This window comes from Falco naumanni, chromosome 6 (assembly GCF_017639655.2).
Source record: "Falco naumanni isolate bFalNau1 chromosome 6, bFalNau1.pat, whole genome shotgun sequence".
In the NCBI taxonomy this organism is placed as follows: domain Eukaryota; kingdom Metazoa; phylum Chordata; class Aves; order Falconiformes; family Falconidae; genus Falco; species Falco naumanni.
This window is the reverse complement of record NC_054059.1, coordinates 76,801,317-76,809,566: the sequence shown is the minus strand read 5'-3', so window position 1 is coordinate 76,809,566 and position 8,250 is coordinate 76,801,317. Positions and strand designations below refer to the sequence as shown.

Here is an 8,250-nt window from a genome sequence, read left to right as displayed (position 1 = left end):
CCAGTGACGCTGGGCCTGCAGCTGGGACACGCCAGGGAGGCCACACGCCTCCGTCCCTGTGGCAGAGGTGGCTCTGGGCTGCGCTGCTCCCTTCGGGCTGATGAGGACGGGGAGCCAGACCGGGATCACCTCCGCTTCCCTAAGGTAGCGCCGGTGTCCTGCAGACCTGGCGGCACAGGGACGGAACAGCCTGAGCCCACCGCCTGCCTCGCCCTGCAGGCCCCTTGCTCCGAGGGCCTGTGCAGGGCCCCACGCCTGCGGCCCCGCGCCGAGGGCAGCCCCGCTCCCCCCCGCCACCCGCGCCAGGCCCACCCGCGGCCCGCCGCTTCCCCAGGGCGGCGGGGCTGCCTGCGGCCCGCCCCCGGCTGGGAGGGGCCGGCGGCACCGCCGCTTTCCGCCCCGCGGAGGGGGGGGCCGGGATGTGGCGGCCGCAGCCCCGGCCGGGCGGGACCGGCAGGCGGCGCCGCGGCGGCGGGGGGGAGGCGGCGAGTCCAGGTGAGCGGGGGCGTCCGGGGGGTCCGCGGCTGCGGAGGGGGGCGCCGGGCCGGGCCGGCGGCGTGAGGCGGGGAGAGGGAGCGGGAGGCTTCACCCGCCGTTACCCGCTTCCTTCTCCATCCCCGCGCCGGGGGCAGGTGCCCGGCCGTGAGCGCCGGAACGGGTGCTGAGCGGCGGCCGTGGTGGGGCGAGGTAGCGCCCGGACGGGGCTGGGTCTGAGCCCGAGCCCGGGGCCGGCTGCGCTTCCCCCGGCTGGAGGGGCCGGGCAGCTCGGCTAGGCGCTGCCTTGGGCCGGGAGGGCCGGCAGCTCCGCGTGATGGGAGTCGTACTGAGTACGAGGGAACGTGGGGGTTTTTAGGTGAAAAAATATGCACCTTTCATTTCTCAGTCTGAGAGTTTTAGGATTCCTAAGTTTTGGTGTTTTTTTTTAAGTCCTCGGTGATGTTAGAGTACTTCTGTGAAATAAATGCTAAGAAAGCGTGTTACAATGCTGAAATGGCATCATTATTATTTTTATTAGCTCAAAAAATCCTTTAATTTACTTCAGCCAGCGTGAAAGCAGTTGTGTTGATAGAAAGGTGCAATCTGTTTATTTATTTTTAAATAACCTATTGCAAAGAGGGAAGTAATGGTGCTCTTAGAACGAAGTCACCCATAGAGTATCTCCAAACTTGACTTAAAGGAAGGAAAAGGAAACTGCCATCTTAACAGAGAAGCTGTGTATATACTTGCATGAATAACTGATTTCTGTAATGTGGATGTGCTGCCCTGCTCCCCTGGCGCAGCAGCCACCAGCCAGCTCCAGCTGGGGCTGCCCACCTTTCAGCACCTGTGCTGGCGCAAGGCTGGAGCTGTGGAGAACTCCTGGAAAAAAAACCCAGAACCCTTCGCCTTTCCTGGGGGACCTGGGGAAGAAAGGCTTGTCGCTCGCCCAGCACATCCTCTGCCTTTTGGGTTGATCGGGATATGTGGTTCTCCAAGCTCCGTTAGTCCAGCAAGGCTTTCTGCAAACACTTCTGTTGTCCTTGCCAGAGGTTTAATGGAAAACAGCTCATTCATGTTTTGGTAATCCATGCAAATCTTTGTGTACAAGTGCTTGAAGTAACTTTCTTCTATGCTTCTGGATAGTGATTTAAGAGCTCTGCAGTGAAGTGCTTTTGTAATAAAGGCTTTTACAAAATGTGCTGCAGAATCATACACCAGCAAGCACTACTGGTAATTAAAAGTAAATGAGAGTTTTCAAAGAGATGAGCAAAGTACACTGGGATGCATTATGTCTGGTTTTGTCCTTTTGTATTTGCTCATTTACATGCTAATTTGCAATTGGCCTTACAGAACTCATGAAAATGGGAGAAGTTCTACTTTATTAAACTTTTCTTGTTGTTTAAATACTAATGTAACTTGAATAATGTTGTACAGGTATTCCCCCATCTCATTGTTGAAGTTGTGGTTCCTTCTAGGAAGGCATTGACAGTGGTTTTCCAGTTGAAGCTACAGTAGATTTTTTACTATTGAGAGGGCTTTTAGGCACTTGTGAAACTGAAAAGTAGGGATGTTTAAATATTTTAATAAAAAAATCCTGAGTTTAGAGGTTTGTGGTTATTTAAAATGAAGTGGTCATGGTGGATGAAGGGAATGTAAATGAACTCCCAAATGCTTATGAGCAATGATTTGTACGCTTGGCATTAAGACTATGTCCAACTATGTATTTTTTTTCTTGCTTTCCAGTGCTTATACTATCAAAGTTTTTTTGTGTATAGTGCTTTGAGATTGGACAGTGAAAATAACGTGTTCTCATACATGATACTGATGATGATTACAGTGCAGCAGCACTATGAAGAGCGGTCAGGGGCAAGCATTGTATTGCCGCTGGCTTCCTCCCTCTTCAAATTTAGATAAATCAGCCTTTGTTCTCTTCAGTAAAGTGAAGTCAAAAGTTTGGGCCTAAGCTGCTGCTGCTGGAATTGTAGTGGGGCTGTGCAAGAAAAAAGGATTTATTAGCACCAGGATAAATTAATTGTGATGAACAGGAAGACAGAAAGAACTGCAAACAATGTTTTGTACTCGCAAAAGCGAAAACCCTAAAGGTTAATTCTGACTTTGTTCACAAATTAGGCACACTTGGTTAGGCTTTTTTTGCTCACCATAACTTGGGCCTCCAACAGCTACTGAACCACCTGACCTTTCAAATGAGATTTACTGGAGTGTGTAACACCTCCCGAGCACTCCTCAGGAGTTACGATTTTTTTTCATTTTAGCATTAGATTTACTTGAGCAAACATTCTTTCTAATTGAGTGGCAGACAGGCTGTGGCCTTTTCTGGTTTCAGCCGTAACACGTATTAACGACTCCAGTGGAAAGGGGTTTTCTTACCTCCAGCCTCAAAGGTGAACAGAAAGGAACCTGCAGAGTTGCCATAGTGATTTCCAAGTTCATCCGTAGCATCTTGCGTCTTTTTTTTCCAGAGAGCAGCCCTTTCATGCTGTGTCACTTAGATTAGGATTGAGCCCAAGGTATGTTGTAATACTATTCAATATTCTTGAAGGAAAACTGCTGCAAAAACCTTATGTATTTGGGATGAACGTGCCCTTTGTAAATCAGCAGTCACAAGAGGGAAAACTTGGCCCTCTTGACACTGAACAAAGACTATTCTGCCTATGTCAAGCATGGTTGTATCCTTATTTGGAGGTGTTTGCTTAATTCTGCACCATGTTAACTATTTAACACTCAATTTAAGTTTCTTTTTTTCTTCTCTTCTAGCATATAGGCATGGATTCCATTAACTGCTCACCTGAAAAATGCTTTCAGGGAGAAATATTTCTGTATTGAGCCTCCTAACTGCTGCTGTGGAAGCTGAGATCTGCTATTGACATACTTTGTTTGTTAAACATGAGTTTTCTGTATGGAAATTGAATTAGCTATTGACATGGAGTTACTTCCCTATTTATTGATGCTGAGAATGTGAAGTGGCTTAATGACTAATCTAAAGTCTGCAGGCAGAGGGGTGAGATCATGTGCTTGCCTCAAGTAGGGTTTCTTTGTTCAGTGCGATTCCTTTGGGGCATGCAGAACTTGGAGTCTGTCTCCCCTTTGTACATACTGTACAATGCTGCTGTCTCTGTTTCAGACCCTCCATCTTATAGCCACACTTCCTTCCAGCACCTCTTATTATCTCTATGTGATAAATTACTAATTGCAACCTTGCTGCCTAATGAGTGTGATTGGTGGCACTTTCTATTCTTTCTCACTCCTCTCCTTCCTTTCCTTCCTTTCTTGTTGCCTTACGAATAGGTGTGCTAGTTGTTTGACCCTGGTGTCAGAGTAAATGGTCCAGTTACTTTGCTCTTTTTGCCTTCTGTTAATATGTTTGTTTGTAACAACAAGTGTAAAAAAAAAAAGTTAGATTTTTACATTAAGTAGTAAATATTTACTACATCAACAGCTGTGTGCTCAGAATTAGGGATGGAAAATGCATTTCCTTAATAGCGCTTAGCTAGCTCCTTTTTTTTTCTTTTCTCCAAAGTTGTATGCATTACCTGTATTTATAGATCGGATCAAACAGCACCTGAGTCAGATCTGCAATGGTAACAGTAATTTGCTAAACAGTGTATGCATGTTGAGATGGTATCATCTCCTTGGAAAAGAGCGATGGGGGAGAAGTGGCTCCTTGAAACTGAGAACAGAATGAATGTCTGTGTGTAAACTTTCCCTGTTCTCTGCAATGGCAGGAGTGTTGGTTGTTTGGAGGGGTTTAGTGGGCTCTGGTTGAAAGGTTTCTTTTGCTGCACTGAGAGGTCAGTGGGCCAGGAAAACATTACAGATGAAAATCTCTTAGTAGAGTGACTTTGAGGTAGCCTGTGGAGTGAAAAGTCAAGAGGTTGACGGTGAGTATTGTGAAACTGAGTAACAATGGAAAGGTTAGTATCTGTGGGAAAGGCAGGAACTGGGATGGGAGCTGGTATCATTAGATTTTCTGAACTGTTTGGCAGATATCTGTAACTGTGTGAGGTGATGCATGCATAGCTCTTCAAGAACTTGCTAAATTCTGGATAATAATAATGGAAAATTAGAATCAAATGATAGTGTGATGTTTTCAATGTGTCTGTAGATAATGAAGTTTGATAATGGCTTCACAACTGTGCTGATTGATGGGATGAACAGAGTAGTCCCTAGCTCAGCTCATCTATCTGGCAGCACTTTGAGTTTAAATCAGCAGTCAGGCCCTTGGGTCTGAAAAGTATGTTTTGAGCATTGAAGGAAACCATTCTTAGAGTCTTCTTGTTTTGTTTTTGGAAAACCGTAAAGTCTCCAGAGAGCTTGAGAAGTGGAAGGACAGTTTTTCCCTGCTGGTAAAGTGTTTTCTTGCTGTTTCAGAGGGATACCAAAAGTATTTTTTTTCCCATCTTTAATGATATGATGGTAAGCATCATTTCCACCAACATACCAGCTTAGTTTTATGGATTATCACTACTGCAGATATACAGGCACCTGGAGTGGTGCTGCTGAAGACTATTTGCAAGGTCAAATGCTTATAGCTGCAGGCTTTTTTCTTATGTTATGGCTGCCTAATTCTTGTGGTTTGGTTGTTCCCCTTTGCCCCCACACAAATGTTTTACTTCAGGGAAACACACTGGGGTTCCAAGGAAGGAGTGTCACTGAGCCTGTTCAGTGTGCTAAATCCAGGCAGCCTCAGCCCTGGGAAGTATCTTTTTGTTGTGAGGGCTAAGCTGATCCTATCAGGAAGGGTTTGTTTTTACTTGTTGGAGAGCATGGCTTTGGGGACAAGACTTTTCCCCCCTTTGTTAGGGTTTTGGCGGGGAGTGGTTACTGAGGCAGGGATGAGGTTGAATTTCACGTGCTGGGCTAAGATCCAGGTGCTTCCTGTTGCTGATGGCCCATGGAGACCCAGGTGATGGGGGAATGGGCAGCACAGCTGTTTGCTGGGGCTTGGCTGTTCCCATTTATTGGGAATTTATTTATTAACTTGTCAGTGTTTGCACTAATAGCTTAGGCTGTGAGCTTGAGCCTCAGCTCAGGAGCTCAGCTGTGAATGTGTTGTGTTCCCAGCTCCGCTCTTGAGGAGTGATAGGCACAGCAATCTCAGCAGTGCAGGACAGGCAGCTGCTGAGTTTGGTGGTGTCTTATGTTGCTTTGGGAAGATTTCTTTAATTTTAACATCTTTGTGGTTGCTGTGTCCCCAGTGGGAGTGACACGGAAGGGGTGCTGACATCTGTGCATCAGCAGCGGTGTGGAGTCTCAGGGGCATGAGGTGTTCTTGGATGCCCTGGATTGTCCCAGGCTATGCTGCCACTGTGGTGGGACAGCACTGTTTTGGCAGGGCACCGTGCTGAAACTGCTCCTGTTCTGTCTGGAGCCCTTGTTTAGGAGAGCAGTATGTTTTTATTTGCTTAGAGCAGTGAAAATCTTGAGGGAACTGTCATTGAAATTGTGTGAGGAGGGCCTGGTCACTGTTGCCTGGAGTGCAGCACCAGTGCAGCTGATGGTCCACATGGCTTTGCTCCCAAACTGGTTAATAATCAACAGGCACCGTGTTTCCCCTTTCCCAGGGGAACTTGAATGTGGCCATGGTGAAACAGCTGCTGTCGTGTTCTCATGCTTGTGGTCTGCCAGGGTCTTGAACAGACTTGGCCATGAAGAGAGCTGCTCCAGTTAATGGTTCCTTCTGAGTGGTGCATCAGTGCTGGCTGTCTGCCTCCTGTGAGAATGAAGATGGGGGTGGGGAGAATCCTGCTTTGTGGGGGGGTCTCAGGTTGCTGTAAGGTAAGAAAAACCAGCTCCTCCTCCTTTTTTATGCAGAGAGCATGGTATGTTTTACCTGTTCTTTTAGCAGATTAAGAATTTTCCTGCGATGGTGCCAGCTTTTGCCAATGACAGAATTTTCCATGGGATCATCTGCTCCAGGGCCAAGTTAGGAACAATTTCCAGTTAGCCAAGGAGGTATTCTCTGCCTGTCTTGAGTACAGTTATGATGCTTAGTTTTCTGGAAGTACATTTGTTACTATCTTTTTCTCTATGAGGTAGGACTGGGATCTAATAACCAGTGTTGCTGTTTTTGGAAGAACAATCCATAGGACTTCTGATTGCACTTTGTGAAATCTGCTGGCTTGCCCTGTTGTTCTTCAGGGCTTTCTGTTTATCCCCTAGAGTACAGTTGGGAAGATTTTTAGTCTTGGTTTGACTAGGCTGTGTATGTTCATGCCATTCATGTTCCAGACAAATTGCATTTAATTTTAAAATAGTTTAGCTTTGTTACAACTAGTGCTAACCATGTGTAGCAACACTTACGCTGTGTTTCTGGTGAGCTTGGTGTGGCGCTGGATTTCTTGATGGGGGTCCAGACCTTTCTACTCAATCTGGACACACATGCTTCTGTTTCTGCTTTCTGTGCTGCCAGGTGTTGGTGAAACTCTGTACTTTGCCTAGGCATTAAGTGTGGCCCGAGTAAGTTTAGGTTGGCAGTGGCTTTAATATTGAAAGGCCAATATGACTGGTCAGTGCAAGCTGTATGAGAAGTACGTGGGGTTTGCTGTCTTTCTTCCAGGTCTCTTCTTAGGAGCAATTGTTCCACATGTTAGCTGTCTAAAAACGATCTCTAATGAGTTGAAAATGGTGATATAAAATATGAGGGAAGTTTTTAAAGGAGGATTATATTCAGGGAGCTAAGTAGGGTATAATAATAGTAGTAATAACAATAAAACCCCAAACAGACCAGGAGAAGACAGTGCAGAGAACAGCTTAAGGCTGTTCTGAGGAATTCAGTGTAGCAGCCTGTGTACATATCATAAGCACCAATGTTGTAAAGTAGTGGGAGAAGAAAGTGACCAGGCCCAGAAATCCCTCAAATTCTAAATAAAATCAAGAAGGAAAATAGGAGTTGTAGAAATAACTGTGTTTGTAAACTCAGTTATATAGAACATATATGTCTGTGGCACAGTTATGGCTGCCTGATACTGCTGTGTGGCAGTGTTCAGGTTTGCCTTTTTCCATGCCCATGTTATAATCAGACTTCATGGACTGGGTAGAGTAGAGGCAGTATTCCCTGGGCAGAGGTGGTCTTCCTCCTTTCTTTACCAGGAAATTTGTGACAGAGGCCGGTTTTGTTGTAGCTGTTCAGAGGTGATGTTACAGTGGGGTTTTTTTTGTGGTTTTTTTTTTTTTTTTGGTGTGTGTGTGTGTGTGTGTAATGCCCTTGACACCATTTAAGGGATTATGTTTTTGAAAGGCAAGTGTCTACAGACAGTTATAGTCTCACAGATGGCTCCATCTTGTCCTCCAATTGGCAAGCAGCCTAGGAAAAGATATCAAAATAACTTTTAATATAGCAAACTGAATAATGCCTTGAGAGAAATGCTCTCCAATGTTTGTACAGGCAATAAAAAAGCCTCAGTAATAAACATTTTGTGAAATAACTGTAGTAGATCAAAGTGACATTTAAGCAATGCTCATGAGCACCATTTAATCACCAGCTAACTACTAAAGGTCTGCTGCTGTGCAACAATAGAGTTCCTATGTTGTTGTGCCTTACTGCATCTGTCTTGCTTAAAGCACTGACCATCATTGAAGGTTGTGATTTCTCTGTGTGTGTGTGTGCTTAAATGCTGGTTGAGAACGCATTTATTTCAAGTACTGAACTTTATTCTTAATTTTGTTGATAGAAATCAGCTGTTTCCAGCTTCCAGGATGTGATGAAACTATTGTTTACCAATTCCCTTGTGACTCCTTTGTGGAATTAAA

The 8,250-nt window shown here is 45.6% G+C and overlaps 1 protein-coding gene across 2 annotated transcripts in view; it reads left to right on the top strand.

Moving 5' to 3' along the window:
• Positions 1 to 448: 448 nt before the first annotated feature.
• The window catches only part of DISC1 (DISC1 scaffold protein), a 204,441-nt gene continuing 196,639 nt past the window's right edge, over positions 449 to 8,250 (top strand). Inside the window, exon 1 of one of the 2 annotated variants that reach the window (XM_040598953.1) lies at positions 449 to 495. The gene's annotated coding sequence lies outside the window, so the exon portion shown is untranslated. Of the gene's footprint in view, positions 496 to 2,957; positions 3,009 to 8,250 lie in introns of those variants that run through there. The other variant, XM_040598952.1, reaches the window with a different exon arrangement.